Below are 25,535 nucleotides of genomic sequence, written 5' to 3'. Positions count from 1 at the left end.
ATTTCAAAAAGGAAATGATCTCAAGAACTTTCAGAAAAAAGAATCATCATAGCAATGGATGAAAATCTTGAATACTGAAAAGGATGTAACTGAGCACTGACTTTCAATATCAAACATGAAAGGAGAAGGAAACATACTTCATTCAAAATATAAAAAAAGAAAAAGAAGAAAATGATAAGAAAAGAAAATGAGACTTTAAAAAGAAATCAGAGAAATCACAGGAACATTTACAGCTAAAGGAAAACTCCTACTCATGGAAGGGATCTAACAGAAGGAAATTAGGTTATAAGTTAAACATTATTCTGAAATTTTAATAGACCACAAATGGATTGTAGACAACAGAATGATTTTAGACAGAGAATATATTCAGTAACTGACTCTGTTAGAAAGTAAAATATAAGAGACCAGACCAGCTGGCAAATAAGAAAGAACCAGGAAAAGCTAATATGGCTTCCAAAGCTGACAATATTTATTGAATTACACCAATGCAACTGGTGTTGAAGCAACAGCAATTAAAGGTTTACCTTAAAGCTGCTGTATGTTACAAATCTATGCATACCTAGAAATTGAAATTAGTCAGTCAATATGTAATAGTCCTCAACTTACATCCACAATTGGGACTAGAACTTCTGTCACTAAGTGATGTGGTTGTTAAGTGAGTCATGACTGATTTTATGTCCATTTTTGCTACAGTCATTAAGTGAATCCAGCTTCCCTCTTAACTTTGCTGAAAATTCCCTGGGAAGGTTGCAGATGGTGATCTGCAGTGAGTCCTGTCATGCTGGCATGTAAATGCATCCTGGTTTCTGAGGATCTGGATTTGATCATGGCACTGTAGAGATACTGTAAAACTTGTAATTGTGAAGACTAGTTGTAAGTAACTTTTTTTCAGTGCCATTGTAACTTGTTAAATGAATGGTCGTAAGTCAAGGACTACTTGTACAAGTATATCAAAGAAGAGAGATGGACAGTTAGTGCAGTGTTCTCAACATCAGCAACTATACACTGTGTGAACTTCAGTGCCCAGAATCCCTCAGCCAGCTTTAAGTTGCTGTAACTGAGAAACACTAAGTTAGTGAACCACTGTCCTAATTCCTCTTGGAAGGAGTTTTATGTGGGCAATGGGCTTCCCTAAAGCAAGCTCACTAGTCCTTTAAAGAAAAGGTTAGTCATGTCAAAACTAATAGTGCTGATCCAATAAGTGGTTCCAATAACTCCTGTAGATACCTAAATTTATCAAAGCCTAGAAACATAACAATAACTGATGCAAATAAATCAATATTGATATTTATGCTTTTTTCCTTCATGGGCATAGCAGATCCCCTTGATAGGGATTTTTCCTTCATGAAATATTTGCTCTTAATGTTTTGCAGGAACTGAATCATTGTCCTTTATTTTTGTGAGATTTTGCAAGCATCACCATAGCCACCAGCAAGTTATACTGAAAAATAGAGAGTATATGTATTTTAATTTTAAGATAATCTGAAAGAAGCATGGTTCTTTGGCATGAGGACTTTCTACAGATGTGGTCTCTGCTGCTACTTATTCAGTTTTCTCCATTAACTCTGCTGGCAAGCACTAGGAAGGGACGTGATGAATTATTAAGCTGGCAGTAGAATAAAACTGGCAGCAGATAAGAAACAAGAGCTAAAAAGACACTGAGACAGACATATAGAGATGAAAGTTGAGCACATAGACAAGAAAAAGGGATTTGGAGCAATATCTGAATCAATTCAATTTCCACTCTCTTTGCTCTGATACAGGCCAGCAGCAGTGTTCCTGGAGGAAGCATTACTTAATTTAGATGGAGAGGGCTGTTTTATATATGTCCTATATAATGTTCACTTGAGAAATTATTGTTGTTTTGAGCAATGCAATTTAAGTATTGTTGAGTAGTCTGACAATATAGTCAATTTGACGGGAATTTTTCTTATCATTGCAAAGGGAGTGGAAACTTGATTTGGCAGCGAGGAATTCATGACCTGCTTCAGTTCTAAATAATTTTATGTTCCTCATTTATTTCTAATATTGTGCTTCTTAGTTTCCCTTGTTTTTTATTTGATTTGTTCAACCACCTTTTATCACTTTTTTCTTCCAAGTTGCTTGGAAAGGAAGACACCAAAAAAGAATTAATATGAACAAGCAAATACTTGTGTGGCCTGAGCTGTTATTCATCATATCCAACAGTTACAATTCAGTCCAATTTGGATTAAATCAGAAATAAGACAGGTTTACCAATTCAGGGGCATGAGGGTGACTGGGGAAGTTGGAAACTTCCAAACAGCCACTGGCCTCTCCTTTAAACCTCAGTAGCAGTTTTGCAATGCTGGGCAAATATTTTTCCCAGCTGACTAATAAGAGGATGCCAAAAATGTCAACCTGTTGGAGTTCTTCACACAGATAGAATTGTGTCCTTAATCCCAAATAACTATTCCCAGTTCTACAAGGTAATGAAATTACAGTAGGATTGTGACAGGGTTTGCGTTAAAAAATTATGGAATTTTGAAGATACTCGGGGAGAGCAAGAAATGAGTGTTTTTGGTGACGTATGTTTATCATTTGCAATAGCTTTCTGGTAATGTACTTCATTCCTCTACTTCAAGAACACTTTGAAAATAGAGCTACTCTATAGAGCGGTGTTTCCCAACCTTGGCCACTTCAAGACATCTAGACTCCAGCCAGCAGGAAACACTGTGCATAGAGCATATAGTTCAAACCATATATGCTTGGCGGACACCAGTTATGTTATAAAGTTATGTTAGCTTTTAATTCTATCTAGATGTGTGGCTTCATTGGTTTAGATTGATGGTGATGATTTCTTGAATTATTGTTATGTGTTGTAACTGTGCATTACCATGAGTCCTTAAGAAATGTGATGGCATAGAAATATCATAAATAACACAAAGTAGTCACTTTATATCATGAAAGAAAAATAATAAATGATCACATTTCATAGCACTTATTTGAAAGTGCAAGTGCCATGATTGCCACCATTTATGAAGCAGGGAAATTATAAAAGATTTCAAAATTTGATTAATAAAAGCAGAAAACTAATGTCTGTAAGATACATTCTTACAAATAACCAGGTTCCATGCCATATATGGCTTTCAAGGTCAAAACCAGAACTAACCTAGAAACAAACTGGTAATCAATGCAGCTCACAATGCAGCTCACAAGTGCGATGTTTGTCCTTCTAGGGCTACACATAATTGCAGATGCTGCCCATTTTGCACATTTTCCATCGGCTGATGCTTCCAGATACTCTAAATAGCAATAGCACTTAGACTTACTGTATATACCACTCACAGTGCTTTACAGCCCTCTCTAAGTGGTTTACAGAGTCAGAATATTGCCCCAACAATCTTGATCCTCATTTTACCTACCTTGGAAGGATGGTGAGATTTGATCTGTCAAAATGCAGGCAACTGGCAGTACTGCATTCTAACCACTGCGCCATCATGGCTCATTAACTGTGGCTCATTAATCATAAACAATGTTTTTCAAATCCCTACAGCTGGGATTATGCAATATGGAAAACCATAAACAAGCAACCCATAATAGGCTTAGCTATATATTCTGTTTTTAATTTAATTGTAACCTAACTCCCCCCCCCCTCTTTTTCATCCTTTTAACCACTTTTTAATATATTGTAAGTTGCCTTAGAAATCTTGCTTACTTTCAGAACTTCATGCTGACATGCCTCTTGTGACAACTCAGTGTGAATTAACAGGTGACATCAGGAGGCAGGAAATGCAACCTTGTTTTTAAGTTGCTTTGAGACCTACTGGGGCTAAAAATTTGGATATCAGTAAAATAGGCAAAGAACAGATGAACGGGGATGTTGCCATGTGGCATAATATTTTGGAAATGCATGCACAAAGCTACCTTTGTTTGTGGAACTAATTTGCTGTGTTTCAGTCTTCTCTATTGAACAGTCTACTCATCTCTTTATGAATCTTTGTCAGGCCTGCTCAAATTGCAGGTCCAAATGCATTTCAAATATATATTCTGTACAACTAGATGAAAATAGATATGCTAAATAAAAACCTATACTTTCAGTAAACAGCCATACCCTCTATTCTTACTGTCTCAGCATTGTCACCACTATGTTACCAGCATTGTTTCATTGTTCTCATTTTCTTCTCGGCATTCTATTTATGCTGCTAATGGAAATTACTATGTTCACAAAACAGATTCTTTTTCTAAAGCAAAATTATTTTCATGTATATTTCATATGTTTGGTGATGTGATCCATTGTCTCCTGATGAAAAAAAATTAGTGCCTTAGAAACAGATGAAAATAAGTCTTAGTCCCAGCCATTCGTAAAGCGTATAGCTATAAGGCTGTCAGGTCCAGTCCCCTCTCTTCTCCATACTAGAATAGCAAGGGCATTAGGTAGGGCAGGATAGGATTTCAAGAATGGAGCTGTGTTTTGAAGTCACAAAAAAAGAATCCTGCTCTGATTTAATTCTAGAGAGGCACTGAATTTTCTATATGGGAAAACTGTTCTCTGTGTGTCTCTTTTGCAGCTCCATTTGACCTTTCAGTCATTTTATAGAGCAAGACTGAAGTAACCCATTAGTGATTTTTAAAATTACAAAATGCACAAACAGATTTTGTTTATTTGCATGAAAATGTGCAGCTGCTTACCAGAAAGAGTAGAAGGCTGTTTTGGGATATAAAATTATGCACTCGGTCATTCACAGCGGCCATACTTGGACAGAAAAGGAAGAAAAAAAAACAGTCCAACCCACCTCTTTCTATCTATAAATGAAAGGGCATTTAATGTAATTGAGCATAACATGATGTGAACATTCTAAACATTTCGATATGTAACATGCATACATATAATTTATTGTTATGCAATTGTGCTACAGCTGCTTGTTTACTGAAACTGAACAAGAAATTAAACAGCATTTCTTCTCCATATTATCCAGTTATTCTGAAGTACCTGACCATGCAAATTCTTCAATTACTTTTTGTATAAAGAAATAAATAAGTATCCTGATCTAGGATAGGGGGATAGTCAGCTGGAATCTCCCCATTACCAATAAACCATCTTATTTATTGAAACGTTAGAACAGCGACAAATGAATAATATTATAATTGGGGAATGCTGATTTAATTTATTTATTTTACATCCCCAAAGGCTCTCTTGGCAGTGAGCAGAGAGAAAAGCAAGACCAAATACACAATCTATTAAAGAAAGTCCAGGTCAAGGTCCCTGAAAAACAGCATAACATGCATACCCTCAGCAACCCTCAGCAACATCAGAGTGTCATTAACTCCCTGGTCCCAGTGCAGCCTTAATGAGGCTTAGCGGTGTGAGAAGGCATCCTTTTATCATGGAGGAGGCTACTCTATGAGGCAGAAGCCATGATGGAGAAGATACTCTTCCTGGGAGCCTCCAAGAGACACTGATTCACCAATGAGATGAAAAACTTGCCTACAGAGCTGAGGTGGCACAGTGATTAGAATGCAGTACTGCAGGCTACTTTGCTGATCACCAGCTGCCAGCAGTTTGGCAGTTCAGGTCTCACTGGCTCAAAGTTGACTCAGCCTTCCATTCTTCCAAAGTCAGTAAAATGATGACACAGATTGTTGGGAGAAATATACTGACTCTATAAACCACTTAGTGAGGGCTGGAAAGCACTGTGAAGTGGTATATAAGTCTAACTGCTATTTGTTAAGTGCTACTGCTACTTTCCCCAATCTAATGAAATGACAGAAGCCATTGTGGAGATGTGGTCCTTCACATAACCTGTGACATTTGCTAAACCATATTTCACAGCCTTGTTTAATTATTATTGTTAGTCTCTGTGCTTAAAAGTAAATAAAATTTTGCTTTAACTTTTGTAAAGTATGAGGGGGAAAACAAATCAATAGTTTTACTAAACTTAAAAAGAAATCTTGGATGAGTGACAAAGAAGCTATTTTAAGAAGCTTCTACAATCTCTACTTGATCTCAATGAACAAGTCTTTGACCATTTTGTTTTTTGCTTCTTGGCTTAAAGAATGCACCATCCCATCTTGAAAATGGTAGAAAACAAAAATGTTCTGCCCTGGAAAGTGGCTTTTCAGAAATCTGAAATCAAGGGTCACATCTAAATACAAATACAGGGAAAACTGAGCTGGATAATTAATATCTTATGTTCAGATCAGGAGTGAGCTTCAAAAACATTAACAATCAGATCTCTGCCAGGTTGCTGGATGCCATGGTGGGTGTGGCCTAGTCAGCCTTCTGCACACGGTGGGGGGAAATGCCCTCACCAGGCTTGGGAGGCCTGTTTTTCACCCTCCCCGGGCTCTGGAGGCTTTCTTTGAGCCTCTGGGAGGTGAAAACAGCCTCTCTGGGCTCCAGAGGCTCTCTGGAGCAGGGGTTGCCAACCTTTTGGACCTCAGGGACCACCAAACTCATAATTTTAAATCCCACAGACCAGAGACCCTGGGAAAATCCTCCCAAAAATCTGCAGGAAAATTCCCCACCCCATTTTCCTACCAATCGATCATTCTTTATTTGGGATTGCAGGATATCATCTCCAGCTCCATTCTCGGGGGAGAGCGAGAGCGAGAGTTTTGGCTTCATGTAAGGAAAGCAGCAGAAGTATTTCTTTCTCTCCCCAAAACTCTGCCAAAAATGAGTCTTTGTGAGACTTGTCGTGCCAGCACAGCCTCTTAGAGCAGGATGCCTTGCAGGGTCCCAAAGGCTCATTTTTGGCAGAGTTTGGGGAGAGAAAGAAAGACTTTTTCTGCACCCAAAAGCAGAAGAAAGAAGCAGAAAAAAGCAGCCAGACGAGGTGCGTGGGGCACGTGGGGCAAGTTTTCCTCTCCACCCTTTTTCCCCTTCCCTCACTACCTTGTGTTGTTCGCAATGCAAGCAACGCAAGCCTTGTGTTCCCGTGGGCCATGTGGATGGCTCAGCCTTGTGTTCCCATGCAGCCTGGATTGCTTTGGGGGGTGTGTGCTTTGGGGTGACATTTTGTCTGTGGACCACCAGTGTTCCCCCACCCACTGGTTGGTGACCACTGGCCTGGAGGACAAAAATGTGCCCATTTCTGGCCTTCTGGAGCCTCCAGGAGGCCTGTTTTTCACCCTCCCTGAGCCTCCATGTGGGCTCTGCACTTACCTGGGATCCAAAACAAGCTCTATGGGGACTCCTGGGAGGGCAGGGCAGGCGGGGCCAGCCAGTGGTGGGATTTTCCAGATCACTGAACCAGCCATAAAATTAACAACTGGTTTGCTTGAACCAGAGAGAACTGGTAGCATCCCACTCCTGGTTCAGATATTCAATTTTTGAAGCTTTATTAACATTTGTGCTCCTCCTATGTAGTGCACCTGTGTTCCTGTTCTCAACACAGAAGGAAGGTTCTGGTTTTTGTAACAGCAAGAAGTTCTCTTGTCCTCTTTTTGTCTTCTTGTTGCAGAGAAGGTAAAACAACACTTTAGCAATTGATAGAGAAATAGTGTGGGTTGGCAAACATAAGCTGATCCTCCTTTAACATGAACCATATTTAGAGTTTAAGTGGGGGATCCTAAAATTCAGATATGAACTGTAAAATAAGAGGAGGAGGAAGACGATGACGAGGAGGAAATGGAGTTACATGGAATTGTAAGAAAGGAATGTACTGGCAACATTTCAGAATAATAGAATTGGATACAAATGCTGAATACATATCAGGATTAAAATCTCTGTAATAACTGGGCCAAAAAAAATTCTCCATTTTCCTGAAAGTTTTCTTCTCTTGTGAGGGAAGCAACTGTTTTTCTACTTCATTCTACAAGAACTTTTGATTTGACCTGGTGAGCAAAGGAGGAGAGACTGCTGTTCATGTTGGCCATTCTGCAATTTTTCAGGCTGTCCTTAGTTTCTAATCTGAAAAAAAAAAAAACCTCCATATGAGGAAATCTTTTTATGATTTGTCTCTTGGAATGTAATTGAAGTGTGGGAAGCCAGAGACACCGCAGGTTGCCAGGGAGATGTTCATATAATGAAATATGACAATGACATGCTCCCTTGGACCATATCATGAGTAAAGTGAAAGGACTTCCTGCTCCACCCATAAAAGTCCTCTAAATTTGCTGTCTTCTGTGAAAACAAAAAGCACAATTTCTTTTCAATCAAAATAATAGAGAATGTTTGAAAAACATAGGCAGAAGGCAAATTAGGCACAACACTAGTAGAATCCAGACATCCAGACACAAAGACATTTGTGTTTATGAAATGGCATTGCTATGTGTTCACTGTGTTTGCTTTGACTTCTAGTTGTCTGTCCGTCTTTCGCTTTCACCCCTCCCACCCTTTTTTCTTCCCTTCCCTGCCCCTCCCCTGCCCCTCCCCTGCTCCCCCTCTCCCCCTTGCCCTTAGAAGGCCTCATGTTAGTATGCACACAAAGGAAAATGAGAAATATGACTTATACATCCTCCGTGGCCAGCCAACTAACAATAACATGCACATCAATATTTCCATTCCAAAACAGAGTTTTCTTTCTTGGCATTTCCCAGACTGCCCATATAACCTTGGAATGGTCATTGGAAGCACCATGCAAAGGGCCTCTACCACCTTCTAGGAATCAAGAGCAATGGTAAACATGTAGCTCTTTCTAAAACTTAACAACTCCCTTGCCCCCATCTTGTTTTTAGAAAATCTATATCAGTTCCACTTTTTTCCTAACTACATTCTGGCCAATATACAGGTGAAACTCGAAAAATTAGAATATCGTGCAAAAGTTCATTTATTTCAGCAATGAAACTTAAAAGGTGAACCTAATATATGAGATAGACTCACTACATGCAAAGCAAGATACTTCAAGCCATGATGTGTCATAATTGAGATGATTATGGCTTACAGCTCATGAAAACCCCAAATCCACAATCTCAGAAAATTAGAATATTGTGAAAAGGTTCAATATTCTAGGCTCAAAGTGTCCCACTCTAAGCAGCTAATTAAGCCATAACACCTGCAAAGGGTTCCTGAGCCTGTAAATGGTCTCTCAGTCAGGTTCAGCAGGAATCACAATCATGGGAAAGATTGCTGACCTGACAGTTGTGCAGAAAACCATCATTGACACCCTCCATAAGGAGGGAAAGCCTCAAAAGGTAATTGCAAATTAAGTAGGATGTTCCCAAAGTGCTGTATCAAAGCACATTAATAGAAAGGTATGTGGAAGGGAAAAGTCTGGAAGAAAAAGGTGCACAAGCAGCAGGGATGACCACAGTCTGGAGAGGATTGTCAGGAAAAGGCCATTTAAAAGTGTTGAGGACTTTCACAAGGAGTGGACTGAGGCTGGAGTCAGTGCATCAAGAGCCACCACACACAGATGGATCCTGAAAATGGGCTTCAAATGTCATATTCTCTTGTCAAGCCGCTCTTGAACAACAAACAACGTCAGAAGCGTCTTACTTGGGCTAAAGAAAAACAGACCTGGTCTGTTGCTCAGTGGTCCAAAGTCCTTTTTTCTGATGAGAGCAACTTTTGCATCTCATTTGGAAACCAAGGACTCAGTGTCTGGAGAAGAATGGAAAGGCACACACTGCAAGATGCTTGAAGTCCAGCATGAAGTTTCCACAGTCTGTGTTGATTTGGGGAACCATGTCATCTGCTGGTGTTGGTCCACTGTGCTTCATTAAGTCCAGGGTCAACACAGCTGTCTACCAGGAGATTTTGGAGCACTTCATACTTCCTTCCATGGATGAGCTTTATGGGGATGCGGACTTCATTTTCCAGCAGGACTTGGCACCTGCCCACACTGCCAAAAGCACCAAAACCTGGTTCAATGACTGTGGGATTACTGTGCTTGATTGGCCAGCAAACTCGCCGGACCTGAACCCCATAGAGAATCTGTGGGGCATTGCCAAGAAAAAGATGAGAGACATGAGACCAAACAATGCAGAAGAGCTGAAAGCCACTATTGAAGCATCCTGGTCTTCCATAACACTTCAGCAGTGCCACAGGCTGATAGCTTCCATGCCACGCCACATTGAGGCAGTAATTGCTGCAAAAGGGGCCCAAACCAAGTACTGACTACATGTGCATGCTTATACTTTTCAGAGGTCTGATATTGTTCTATGTACAATCCTTGTTTTATTTATTTATTGTTTTATTTATTTATTTATTGTTTTATTTATTTATTGTAATATTCTAATTTTCTGAGATTGTGGATTTGGGGTTTTCATGAGCTATAAGTCATAATCATCACAATTATGACACATCACAGCTTGAACTATCTTGCGTTCCGTGTAATGAGTCTATTTCATATATTAGTTTCACCTTTTAAGTTGCATTACTGAAATAAATGAACTTTTGCATGATATTCTAATTTTCCGAGTTTCACCTGTATTCCCTTCATGGATCTGATGTGGATTTAGTACAGAAATACTTAAATTCATGGTAGAATTCATGGTAGAATTCATTTTCATCCTTCTCTATGTCAGTTACCTGGTTTAAACCGAAGGAAGCTTATAACAGTAGAGAAATGTTTATATAATATCATTTCTAAATAGACCTTACTTTCTCAATGTTGTGCTTGTTTGAAGTTGTTCCTAAGGGATAGGTAACTATAGCATCCTCATCCATTTTTAACAGGGTACTATACCATAGCACAAATAATTCTACCTTTCCCAGAAAGCTAACAGGCACAGAAATTTTTAATCCAAATAACTACAATAACTTTGGGTATAACTGTGCCAGTGGAGTTAATATTGTTTTCAACTCCCTTAGTGTAGTCTTAAAATAGAAGTCTTTGATAGTTAAATGTTAATGGGACAATTAAAGAGTTGTTAATAACACAGCATGAGGTTTCCTTTGTGCACGATTTCTGAGGTTAAGAATGTTCAAAATTTTGCAATGACCTGGTTGCCTAAATACCCCTAGATGGTTGGCAATATTGTTTAAATTAGCTTTATATACATTCTGTATAGGTGGATTTACTCAATTAATAAAAAATAAGTGGTTTTTAAGAACTACTTTTTCCACTCCTGGCTTGAAATCAGCAGGCTTTTTAATATCAGTGATTCAGAGGTTAATCTCCCTGGGCATCATCTTAAGCTCCTTCTTATTCTTATCAGTTCGATTGAGCAGCAGATTGCAAGCTTTTCTTATTATCTTGTTAAATCAGTAGGTGAAAGCCTTTCAAAGCATCTCTCTTTTTAAACATCTTTTATTAATGTTAATATGCCAGATGGGACAAATTAAAATGATTCTGTTCCACAGGCTGCCACTACCCACAATTTTACCACATCATTTGCTGGTTAAGGAAGCATAAGAAAATCATAGGTATTGTATACTCCAGTAATAAAAGTTCTAAAAGACTAGAATTCCCTGTTTAGAATAGTTAAAAGGGAAAAAAATATATAGTGAAGGGGGATGTTTCTTTAAAGAAAACAAATGTGGATTTTTTTTGGTTAAGGCATTGAAACAAGAAATCAGATCTAGACTCAGCAGAAAAGGTACCTTACCTGACCTCCAGATATAACTGCCCAACCTTGAAATCCTTTGATGCCCAGGAATGAAAATAGTGGTTCCACTGGCAGTAGCCAGCAATAGAGCCGAAGGTAAATGTGGGAGGTGTTCTCTAGGATCCAGATCCACTAATTTCACTGGAACAAGACAAGACCTGGAGCCAAAGAACAAATCTAGAAAACAATCCTGCTTTATGCCTTTTATTTATGCTGTTTATTTTTCAATAAAGGTAGTCCTCAACATACAATCACAACTGAACCAAAATTTATGTCATTAAGTGAGAAATTTGATAAGTGAGTTTTGCCCCATTTGATGACTTTTCTTGCATTTTATGACTTTTCTTGTTTGTTAAGTGATTCACTGCAGTTGTTAAATTAGTAACACGGTTGTTAAGTAACTCTTGACATTCCCACTGACTTTACTTGTAAGTCACAAGTGTGAAAAATAGTCATAAGTCATTAGTCATAATAGTCACTTTTTTCAATGCCAGTGTAAGCTCGAATGGTCACTAAACAAACAAGTTTAGTGTAAGTTGAGGACCACTTGTGTTTTCTAATTTTTGAATTCACCTACATTTTTCAGTTCTGAATCCTGGAGGGAATAATATTACTGATATGGAAAAGCAAAGATCAGCAAAATAAAGGCTTGCCTTGCACTGGAAATGCTGGTAGTATCAAGAGTTTTAACTATTCATCTAACTTTATTATACTTCTATTCCTAATTTTAAATCTGAGCCTAGAGTCTTTATCATTCAGTGCCAGCAAGAAGGATTTTCATTTAGTCTTTTTTATCCACTGATTCTTCAAACTGCATCCTGAATCTGATCTGCATGAAAATAACCTTGAGTGAATATAATATTAAATTAAAGTGCAACTCTGGTATATTAACCTGTTAAATGAGTGACACAGTGACTGTATAATACAGTTTGTGCAGTTAAACTGCTACAATATTACTACTGACATTACTGACAATAGCAATGGTTCTACATTATGAGAAGTAATTCTAATGATTAATCATTGTATTTATTAATAATCAATAATTAATAGAATGAGTCATACATTGTTAGTGGGTGTGCCCCTTTTCCGTAGTGTGCCCACACAAATTTAGTATTTTGGAGAGATGGACAAAAATCTACAAACTGTTCTTCCTAACACCGTTACATTACAACTATTGTTAATAATAGTTATTAAAGCTTTGAAGACTTGAGGGCCTTGTTTTCTGAAACTTGTTGATTTTTTACAGGATAATTTACAACTTATTATATAACCATAGCTCTTTCAGTTCTCCTTATTCTCTGCTTCTCACCTAAGTTCTTGTCCTGCCTGTGTAGTGCTTCCTGGGACTATATTATACCATCATGTGTTTGTTTATAAACAAAAGTAGACAAAGAGGGATATGTTTCTTATATGTGCAGTTTATGAAAATAAGGTAACCATTCATCATCTTGATATGGAAAACAAGGAGCCTTGGCTAAGGAAATTGATGAGATTAGTGCAGACCAACAAGGATGTAAATAAAGCAGGAGGTGAAAAGACATGGAATAGTTTGTAATGCTGTTCTTACTCTTTGAGATGGTAGAAGTGCCAGCTGAGACTCTGCCCTACCTTTGAAGTGCTCTTTTTCAAAGTGACTGTCATGCTCCCATCAGAGCCTGAATCTGTGGAAAAAGATGAGCCGGTGCTGGAGCCAACAGAGATCAAGGGGGTGGCTTCAGAGGAATCTGGAGAAGAGCAGGCCGAGTCAGTCCAGGACCCTTCAAGATTGGTACGGCTCAGTGGTGGAATTCAAAATTTTTTACTGGTTCTGTGGGCATGGCTTATTTGGTGGCTGTGGCTTGGCGGTCATGTGACTGGGTGGGTGTGGCTTAGTGGTCATGTGACTGGGTGACTGGGTGGGCATGGCCAACTCAATGTCACTCACATCAAGGGGTGCCTCACCTGGCCCCTCCCCTCCCAGCCATTCCTTGTCACCCAGCCTCAACTTATCTATAGTTCTGTAAAAATGTTGTTCACCTTTTTTGACTTTATTATCTGTATACTATAGATGTACTTTCATGGACCACTGAAAGGAGGAAATGGCTCACATGCTTTACTCAGGAGTGTGATAGGCTTTTAAGGGGCTGCCACAAAGAAAGGGGGACAATGTATTTTCCAAAGAAGCAGAATGCAAACAAGAAGCAATGGATGGAAGCTGAACAGAGAGAAACAACCTAAAACTAAGGAGAAACTTCCTGACAGTGAGAACAATTAACCAGTGGAACTGCCTGTCTCCAGAAGTTCTGGGTGCTCAATCACTGGAAGTTTTTAAGAAAAGACTGGACAGCCATTTCTCTGAAATGGTATAGGGTTCACCCCAAGGTCCCTTCTAAGTATTATTCTGACACCTTTCCCAGGATTTCTACTCAGAGTTTGGCACCTCAGTTTTCTTGCCTGAGGTGGGGGTTGGACTAGAAGATCTCCAAGGTCCCTTTCAACTCTTGTTAAACACATGTATATTTTATGTTCTGGACTATTGACATTGAATGCATGTAAACCCTGAAAAATATGTGGTAGCCCTGGGCTAAAGAAAGGCAGAAAATCACTCTAGGTGTAGGGACAGTGTGAAATATTAACACATGATAAATAATGGAACAATTAAAAATAATAGCACACTCTCTCTTCCTATTTTTTTCCTTTCTTTCTCTACCTTCCTCTTTCTTTCTTTCTTTCTTTCTTTCTTTCTTTCTTTCTTTCTTTCTTTCTTTCTTTCTTTTTCTTTCTTTCTCTCTCTCTCTCTCTCTCTCTCTCTCTCTCTCTCTCTCTCTCTCTCTCTCTCTCTCTCTCTCACACACACACACACACACACACACACACACACACACACACACACAGACAGACAGAGAGAGAGCACTTAACAGACAAGCATTTTGGAAGCAGCTCCTTTAAATTTCTCCAGGTTTCGATTCACCCTCACCCCCTCTGTCAGACCGCACTCCTTCTCACTCCAGGCACTTTAACTCACAAGGGGAAAGTGATACTTGCAGCATCCATGGGGAATCCTTGGAGAAGTTTTTAAAGGACCTGCTTCCAAAATGCATGTCTTTTACATTGCAAAAGTGCTCCAAGGCTCAATTCACCCCCACCCCCTCTGTCAGACCGCACTCCTTCTCATTCCAGACACTTTTAACTCACATGGGGAAAGCGATACTTGCAGCGTCCATGCCTTTCTTCCTTTCACCTGGGGAGAAAGAGGACGTGGGGAACGGAAAGCTAGGAGAGCAATCGCAAGTGAGCAGCTGGGAGACCGGGTTGGGGGCATGGCCAGCCAGGGGTCGCCACCGGTTCGGTGACCCACGCCAAATAACCACGTTATTGAATACCACTTCTCATACGGCTTGTTAGTAATGGGGGCAGGATGACCAACAGAGAGTAAGCAGTGGACATGAGGAGTGACAGAACTCAGGTGATGAGCAAGGACCACCCCCTCCTGATCTGTAAGCACGGAGAGTGGAGAGAGGAAGGGAATAGTTCACGCTGACCCAACAACTTGGGAGGAGAGCATCCTGCCATTCTTTACAAGTCACATCTGGGGACTGAGATTTAAGGAGACATCATTTTTTATGCTAAATTGGTACACCGGGACAGACATTTGGAGTTTGCAGGACTGGTTGCTTCTTCTTTACTTGTCAACTCAATATACCTTGTTCCCGACTTTGTGGACTCATTGTTTGTTCCTTGGTTTGTGGATTCATTTCCCTGTTCCTTTGTTTTGCTAGACTGGGTGCAGCCAGAGGCTGCTCTCTCTTTCTCTTTCTCTCTCTCTCTCTGCATGCACACACACACACACACTTTGCTCTGGGACTTGCCAAGAATGTGGGAGCATTTGAGGAGACATTTGGAGCATTAAAGGAGAGTTTGAACTCTTAGCTGGCTGTGTGACCTTTGTGCCTTGTCCCAGGTTGTCACAGTGACTTATTTCAGTGCCACTGTAATTTCAGATGGTTACTAATGGTTGTAAGTCGAGGACTACCTGCACATCTCCTCCCCTGCTGGTGGGATGTGGAAAGCTCAAAAGCAAGGGAAACAGGTTAAGGTAGGAGTTGCTTCCCTTCAGCCCCAGACAAAGCACCAAGAAGCTGTAACCCCAGCATTATTTCTGGAGGGACTGTTATGCCAATTAATGTGTAGCGTTGACCATCTTGGCTCTCCAGGACTGGTAGAAGCCCCACATCATAATGGGAATGCCAGTGCCCTATTTCAGATCTGCACATCCTTTGCTCATAGAAAGGATATTAGTGTTGGGCTCTGGGAATTTACTCATGTCTGGAACTCACTCAGAGCCCGTCACATCACTGGGGCTGTGGGACTGATGAATGTGTGGACAACTGTCATTTATGCTGGATTGTTGAGACAGCTAGACAGCTGAGAGGCACATGGACACTAATCAGTCATCAGGCTTATTTCTGGACTGCACGTTGATGTAAACCACGATGTGGGGCATTGATGATATCAGTTGGTGGGGGTTTATTATCCTGATTCAGATAGATGGGGGTAGGAATGGGAGGAATGGTAGGGAGGTACAGAAGGGATAGATAGCACGGAGAGAGAAAGGAATGTAAATAAAGATTGGCGATGACAAATAGGCCTGGGGAAGAGGTGTGAGAGTAGATAATGCAGCGGCGGATGTCAGGTTGTTAGCTGGGAGGGACTAAAGCACAGCATAAAAGGCACTGAGAGGCAGACGCTCTCAGTGCTGACTTTATTTGGGAAATACCATTTTTGCTTATCAGGACTGGAACTGCTGTAATAAATTTCACCATACCAATTGTGAGTAGAGTGATTTATTAGCAAGATACTCCAGTACCCAGTTGAAGCTTAAAATTAGTGCTACTGAATAAACATGTGCAGGACTTGAGTAGAAAAGCCTAACCAAGTATTGGTTGGGAACTGTGATACATAAAGTGTGCTGACTCCAAGAAATTGCTGTATTGAAAGAAAAACCTTCATGGAGCTCAGCCACACTTATCTGCTGAAGGTACATGTTCTGATACTCTTAACCAGATATGAAGGTCTTTGATAACTATCTTTCCCAGTTCAATAAACTGAAATAAAATAATTCTATGGATTGAACTGGTTTCCATTGAGTTAGGAACCCACCCCCTTTTCAAAGTTTTTCTCGAGGTATAGAATACATTTATGTTTGCAGAATACAACAAAATGCAAAAAGCTTAATATATATCCAGATTCAATGAAATTCCAACTTAAACGTGATATTTATAATATGATACATCAGATTTTTTAAATGCCTGCTGACAAGCAGTAGCGTATGCCTACTCACAACTCTAAAGAGGTCAGAATGTACATACTAAAATGAAAATCACATAATTTTTGCTTAAATCTCCAGTTCAGTTATGATTAGAATGCTTGCTCTTGCCTTACTCGTAGTCACACAAACCCCATGGATACTGACAAAAATGCAAAAACCTGCAAATGCCTCACAGTCTCTTTACACTGCTCAGAAAAATATGTTTTTCTGATGAATATTTACATATTTGCAGTATCAGAACCCCTTTGAGTACATCCTGTGAAACTTGATACAGAAAGTTAGTATGAAAGATGAGATAGAACTAGAAATATCCTAATATGAAAAATTAAGGAAACATAATTACTAGTTTTGCTACATTAATAATTTCTATTAATATATGTCTTGGATTGTACAGAATGCTTCTAAGTAAATGCTTCCAGGCAATGACCTAGAAAGTGGAAAAGTTTTTTGTTTGGAACAGTTTCCCCCCCTAAATAATTTACTCATTCTTATTTTTGTTGTCCTTTTGTTTGTTTCAAGCAATTTAAAATACACTTTAAAGCTCATCAAATCTATGTATCCCCAAACATAAAGGAAGTATTTCAGATAATGTTGATTTGGAATTGGGTATTTCCATAATAAAGATCAAGAATTAACACAAAGAGGAAACACTGATAAAAGAACAGAAGATGTAAAAGCTGACTAGGATATTCCTTAGATGTTGCTGTACCAGACATGTTACCACAAATAAGATGTCTGGTGTCATTGTTTCAGTGAAGCAGATGTATAATCAAAGCTTACTACTTCTCAATTTGACATTCCTGGCCACATTTTCTTTAAATCTGGAACATTCAAATTACCTCTATGGAAGTGACTCCACACCAGATGCTAAACTTTCCAATTAAAAAAAATAGTAAGCAGAATTGGACCTGGCTACTTTGATAGGAAACCATATGGAAATCCCATGGCTAAAGGCTTGACTGGAAAGTCAAAATAGTATTCCAGAAGACAATGGGCAACCACTTCTATATTATTGCCAAGAAACCCACATGGATGAATCCATGCCAGTCTCAGCTTGATGAAGTGGCAATCACTTCTTATATACATAGAAAAAGGAGCTCAGTTGAGCCATCTCCCAGTTAAGTGTGAAAGGGATTAATACCATACAGTTCAATGCTGTGGATGTATATAGGAGAAAGACATGTAGAGGAAAATTCATTGGGAAAGGAAAATAAATATTGCTGTTCCAGCTTTGGTCTAGCATCAAACTTTTTTGTTTCCAATTCATACTTGGATCTTTGTGTGTTGCAGAACTACAGAGGCCCCCAATGGATTTTTCCTCACTCAAAATTTGCAATAAAAATTTCTGATGAAATATGGGATCCTCAGCAATGTATGTGGCTATTCCAATTACTGACTCTCTTGCTCTGTTAAAGGAATAGTGTTTCTGCCATTATATGGATCTTATAATGCCCATATAATGCTTTCTATATAAATTAATTGATCAAGTATTAGTATTTTGATTGGTAAAAATGTGTGAAACAGTTTACTGGGAAGGAAAACTAGTTCCTTAGTGTGGATAGAAATCCCATTTTGGCAATAATCCCAGCCCACCCACCTGCCTGGGCTCCCATACTCTCCTTTATTCCCTGCTTTTGAAGTGCAGCTGCTTTGCGCAGCACAGGAGAGTGTTGTGTGGCAGCTGCTGAAGTGACAGGGAGAGTTCAGGCTTGCAGGAGGTGAGTGGGAATGGCTCTCCACCTGCACAAACCCTGTGCATCTGTGCCAAGTGCACGTTTGGCATGTGTGCGTATGCAAAGTGTGTACATGCACACAAAGCATTCTCACCAAGCCATGCCCACTGAACCGGTGGTAAAAATCTTTGAATCCCACCACTTGGAAGCATGTTTTCTTATAAAACAGCCTTCCCCAGTCTGATTTTTCCCTTACATTTATCAAGTAGCAATGCTGATTATGTTTAACGCATTCACAACTTACTACCCAAAGTTTAGGTGTTTTAGGGTAACTAAAAGTGACCTCACAATTGTCTAGAAAGCTTTTGCTAGCTAGCACTATTAAATGCCCTAGTGGTAGAAAAAAATTTTTTTGCTAACCAGTTATACAAATATCCTACTCCTTGATCAAAACATTATCTTGGCTTTCTTGAACATTCATCTCACATTGGAACAAACTTCAAAATTCATAAGAATTCTCAAAAGACACTAATTCCTACTATCATGACTATTCTGCCAACTGGGAGATAATGGATAGTCACAATCTTACTGTGTTAATAATCCCATTCAAATGTAGGCACTGGGGTTGGTGATAAAGCCTTTTAAGCATGGGTTTCACTGACAGTATTAGTAATAGCAGAGTGTGTATTTGAAGAACAATGAAGACAAATTCATAAGAAGTCTTCAATGAACGTTTTAGCACCATCCTACTTCCACCCTCCTTTCGTCCATCAAAATCAGAAACCTTACTGTTACCATCCCAATCATTACCACAAATGAAAAAAGACAACAGTTGAGGGGAGATCTGAAATGGCTGGCTACACACCAGTGGAATTAGAAATGAAGTGGATATCCTTGTACACAAAGGTAGAGCTGGAATTGTTATTCCATAGCAATATTCTTAACCTTGGTAACTTTAAGATACGTGCATCAGCACCCAGAATTTCTCAACACTCATGATGGTGGGGAAATTCTGGGAAGTGAAAATCCACACATTTTAAATCACCAAGATTGAGAAGCACTACTCTACAGACTAACTTAGTGAAGAAAATATTGAAAGGCCTACTAAATTGCTGGAATAATACAGCGTTAAAATGGTAAACCGGCCTTTGAAAATGCTGGAATCATTCTGAAGTTCTGAATCTGAAGTTCTTCTGTGTTAATTGTATTAGTAGTTGTCAGAATTCTTGCTTATCTATCCTATTAATCAACTGTTACAGGAGCCAATGATTATATACCAAGATATGTGCGCATTTGTGCCAATTCCAGATTAGCTCCATTCTTATGGGTTCCTACAATGCTTTGTTGTGCAATTGAGACAATTTCTTTGCCACTCAATTGTGCTATATCAGAAGATAGTGTGTGGTAAGGCTGTAATTCCTGCATCGAATGCTACCTTGTGCCATTTTTCATATTCTCTTATTGGTTTGCTGCAGGAAAGCAACGTTGTCCAAGGTGGGTAAGATGTAGATGTATGGGTATATGTATGCATGTCCCATATTTTATTATTCAGATAGTCCTTGCTTATCAATTACCTTGTTTAGCAACCATTCACAGTTATGACATTGTAAAGAATTGTTTTGCAACCAGTTCTTTCATTTATGACTTGCAGCATTCTGCAACCACATTATTGCTATCTACTTGATTTTCAACCAGTTTGCATATAATAGAGTTAATACCGAATGGTGGAAAGAAAATCGTAAATCAAAAATGCAAAGAAATGTCAGCAGCACCCTCAGCTACCTCACAATCATAAAGAACGTTCCTAAGTACCATTACATAAAGTTCTAAAAACACTCTGAGAATAGAATAGAATAGAATAGAATAGAATAGAATAGAATAGAATAGAATAGAATAGAATAGAATAGAATACTTTATTGGCCAAGTGTCATTGGACACACAAGGAATTTGTCTTGGTGTAAATACTCTCAGTATACATAAAGAAAAGATACATTCATTAAGAATCAAGAATCATAACGTACAACACTTAATTATAATCATAGGATACAATCAACAATCAAATCATACTAGGAAACACTCAATATAAATTGTAAGGATACAAGTGACAAAGTTACAGTCCTACAATCACAAGTGGGAGGGGATGGGTGATAAGGAGTGATGAGAAGATTAACAGTAATAATAGTGCAGACTTTGTAAATAGTTGAACAGTGTTGAGGGAATTATTTGTTTAGCAGAGTGATGGCTTTCGTAAAAAAACTGTTCTTGTTTCTAGTTGTTCTGGTGTGCAGTGCTCTATAGCGTCGTTTTGAGGGAAGCAGTTGAAACAGTTTATATCCGGGATATGAGGGATCTGTAAATATGTTCACAGCCCTCTTTTTGACTCATGCAGTATACAGGTCCTTGATTGAAGGCAGGTGGGTAGTAATTGTTTTTTCTGCAGTCCTAATTATCCTCTGAAGTCTGTGTCTGTCCTGTTGGGTTGCAGAACCAAACAAGACAGTTATAGAGGTGCAGATGATAGACTCAATAATTCCTCTGTAGAACTGTATCAGCAGCTCGTTGGGCAGTTTGACCTTTCTGAGTTGGTGCAGAAAGAACATTCTTCGTTGTGCTTTTTTGATCACGTTTTTGATGTTAGGTGTCCATTTTAGGTCATGTGATATAGTAGAATCTAGAAATTTGAAGGTCTCTACTGTTGATACTGTGTTGTCTAGTATTGTAAGAGGTGGTAGTATGGGAGGGTTTCTTCTAAAGTCTACCACCATTTCTACGGTTTTGAGTTTGTTCAGTTCCAGATTGTTCTGGTTACACCATGAGGCAAGTTGTATAACCTCCTGTCTGTATGCAGATTCATCGTTGTCTCGAATGAGACCAATCACTGTTGTGTCATCAGCAAACTTCAGTATTTTAACAGATGGATCAACCAGAAATACAGAAAATTATGTCAGAGAAGAAAAAAAAACTTTCTAGACATGGAAAATAGATTTGTCACCAAACTGGATCAGAAGACAAGCCGTATTTTAAACTGAAGCACAGAGGGCTTATAGAGATTTTTATGGAACTAAAGATAAACCTATGGGGAAGAAATATTCTGGGGCAGAAAATGGGTTATCAAAGATGTCCATTGAAATCTGGACAATGCTGAAGTATGCCACAGCACTATAAATATATAATACAAAGGATATGATTATTAGTTTGCTAAATTTCTTTTCTTTAAAGAACCACCAGAAAAATAAAATTATATGTACATAATATTATTTTAAAGAATTATCTTAAGAAGCATCCCCCAATGCCAGACAGAGCCATGAATTTAGAGCTGTACTAACATAATGACAGTACAGATGACTTGGCTTGTTGCTGGCTGAAAAGATATATCTGAATTAAGATAAAAATAGTAAATTGCCTAAATATTGAGCATATGCATGAGACTCTATTGTTAGTGACTAATACTTGCTTTTGAAAACCTGGCTAAGTTTTTTTTTAAAAAAAAATTCTTCAATTAAAGGTCTGCACTAAAACAAAAATGCTTCTTTTTTTTTAGACTGGTCTTTGTTTTCTTTTATTCCTAGGGATATTGTTTTGTTTAGTGGAGCTGTTAATATTCAGAAAAGTTAAGCAGCAGACTGTTAATAGAGGGTTGCTAGTTTTGATTATTCTTTATCATCACCAATCTACCAACTTTGATGGGTGAAACATTTGCTAAATGTTCTCCACCACTTAAGAATAAGTCTTCTAAAAGGTCAGCATGCATCTTTGTACAAGGAACCAAATCTAAGAAACAGTCAGTAACTCAAGAAATTTCAGCCATAACAATACAAGAGCACACAATAGATACAAACTCAAGTTAACTGCACCAAACTTGATTGCAGGAAATACGACTTCAGCAACAGAGTGGTCAATGTCTGGAATACTCTACCTGACTCTGTGGTTTCTTCCCCAAACCCTAAAAACTTTAACCTTAGACTGTCTACTATTGACCTCACCCCTTTCCTAAGAGGTCTGTAAGTGCATAAGTGCACCATCCCTGTCCTTTTGTTTATTTTTATTTTTTTAAATATGTATCCATTTCATGTATTCATAACTTATAACTTCATGTATTCATTACTTATACCTGTTATCTTATAATTGCTTGACAAAATAAATAAATAAATAAATCCATAATGGCTCTCTGACCACAGCAACATCCAGTCATCAATCTTAGCTTTCTAAACTCTGGTCTGTCTTAGATGATTTAAATATACATTGAAAATAATCTGCCTATGGGTGTAACATTGACTTTAGCCAGGGTTGGGGAACCATAGCCTTTTTATAACTTGTGCACTTCAACAACCAGAATTTTTGACCCAGCATGGCTGGCTCAGAAATTCTGGGAGTTGAAATCCATAATTCATAAAAGGACCATGGTATCCTACTCCTGGCTTAAACAATTGTAGCCAAAGAGAAATGAAATGCATTTCTCACAAGGATGTTGTCCATGAGAAGTTTCTAAGTAAAATATTTGTACAATTTTTTAACATCTGAAAGCAAGAGTATGACCCAGTAGGACCTGTTACTACAGTTCTGACAATTCACTGCCTTTGTTCTTTATCACCAAAGCTGATAAGCTTATTGCCATAAAAGCTGATACTTCTTGTGGACCATAAAATAAAATTAACAACTCCAAAAAATAAATAGACTGAAGGTAATTATCTATGTGGGGCTTCTCTGGATGCCTAAACTTAAAATTGTGCCTTTCTAAAAGCATTACATTAGCGACAATATTAACTGCCATGCAAAATATAAGTCATAGGCTTCATCCTACTTTCTTAATGCTATTTCCATTCAAAAATCCACCAGGCTACATTTAAAACAGGTCTTTTGTGCAATGAGTTTTCTATATTGCCCTGCGTCCATAGTTTGGCAGCAACTGGAACAGCTTTGAAAGCAGCATCCAATATTTTCAAAGGCCCATGTGTGGTTTTGGTCTTCATAGTTAACCCCTCCAATGTCACAAATGGTCAAATAAACAAAATTAGCCTTTATATTTATATTTGAACAGTCTTCTTTTCACTTCCATGAAATGTCAGCTATAAGGGTGTCCTCTCCTATAGCTCTCCATTTAGATAGAAAAATGGCAGAACTTGTCAATTAAATGTGAAAAGTGGAATACTAAGTAGTATTTATTTATAATTCATTTTAATCTATTTTTTTGCTGTTTATGTTTTGTTGTTTTTATATATTTTGTAGTATCTTGATTGATCAGTAGGCCGGATAAAGTATAAATTAAACAAGCAAATAAACAGATATGTTAGACTATCATAATATGAAACTTTAGAAAAAATAATTAAACAGCAAATTGAATTAAAACTAGAGAGTTTTATATTGGGTATAATAATGGGAAAATAAGATAAGAAAACAGAGTATTTAATGCTACATTTATTAATGGCAGCAAGAATAACTTATGCACAGAATTGTAAAATGATAGTATGCCACAAGAGGAAAATGTGATAAGAAAAATACTAGAGTGTGCTGAGATGGATAAGTTGACCGTGAAGATAAAGGAAAGAGAGGAAATGGATTATTATTTGATGTGTACTGTATGATTGGCTAAATAATAGATATAGCGTTGAATAGAGAAGAAGACAATAAGATAATAAGGTAAAAGATATAGTGGACAAAGATAGATTAAGCAACATAGACAATTGTATAGATAGTTAAGATTTATGTAAAAGTATGTATACCATATAGATCGTTAACATTTATGTAAAAGTATGTATAACTTCATGAAAGCATTGTAATGAATGGAAATGATGTTGTATATAAGAAAAATTATTTAATAAAAATTTTTTTTTTTTAAAAATGAACCTTTTCTGCCATAATCTAAATAAAGGAACTATTTTTACAACTTGGACATTGAAATGTAGGTTCAGTCCATATTTTGATCTGAGTCTGATTTGGATCAATGTTGAATTCCAAATGCATTGGGATATCTATTGCTGGCTTAAGTGTTCTGAGCCATCAATAATAGTAATAATAATAGTAGTAGTAGTAATAATAATTACAGTCATCAAAAACTGAAGCATACAATTTACTGATATTATTGTACCCAGAGAAACCAGAGTCGAAGAAAAAGAACTAGAAAAAATCACAAAATATCATGAACTGGCCATCGAAACTACCCGATTATAGATGAAACATGTGACAGTGATACCCATGGTTATTGGGGCACTTGGCACCATTTCCAGCTTCCTGAAATAACACCAGCAGAACTGCAAAAAAACAACAACAACCCCTCTGCTACTCAGAATATCGTATATTTTAAGAAAATACTTGGTCGATACCTAGGATGCTGGCAGCAACCCGTATCAACCATCAGTGCCAGTTAATAATATTTGTGATACATTTTTAAATGTTCAGTGGACTGAGTTTCATGTTTAACGAATAAAGTATATAACAACAACAATAACAACAACCACTGACAATCCAAACTGCTGACTTTACACTGACAAAGTTGAAACTGTTTCACATTTAATATGTGAGTGCAGCAAAATTGCAAAAACTGATTACAAAGCTAAATATAATCAAGTTGCTAAATTAAACTACTGGCCATTATGTAAAAAATATGACTTACCTGTGTTCAAAAAGTCATGGGAACATAAAGTGGAAAAAGTCAAAAATGGAAGGTGAAGATCTTGTGGGACTTTCGAATACAGACAGATTGTCATTTGGAACACAACACGCTAGATATCACAAAACCAAAAGCTACAATTTATTGATATTGCTGAACCAGGAGATGCCAGAGTCAAAGATCTAAAAAAAATATCATAAAATATTGCGACCTGGCCATTGAAACTATGCAGTTATGCATTAAACATGTGACAGTGATACCCATTGTCATCAGGACACTTGGCACCATGTCCAAGAATTTTACAAAATACATCAAGAAATTACAGCTTTCTGCAATAATACCAGCGGAACTGCAAAAAAAAAAAAAAAAAAAACCAAAAAAAACTTGCGCTACTCAGAACATCATCCATTTTAAAAAGGTACTTGATCCATACCTATCAGCAGCAACCTGTATCAACCATCAGTGCTAGTCAATAATATTTGTGATACATTTT

The sequence above is a fragment of the Notechis scutatus genome, chromosome 2 (assembly GCF_049901735.1).
Source record: "Notechis scutatus isolate UNSWTSFEM ecotype Mainland chromosome 2, rNotScu1.2, whole genome shotgun sequence".
NCBI classification, from domain to species: Eukaryota; Metazoa; Chordata; class Lepidosauria; order Squamata; family Elapidae; genus Notechis; species Notechis scutatus.
The sequence above is the reverse complement of the archived record's forward strand: the minus strand, read 5'-3'. Positions refer to the sequence as shown.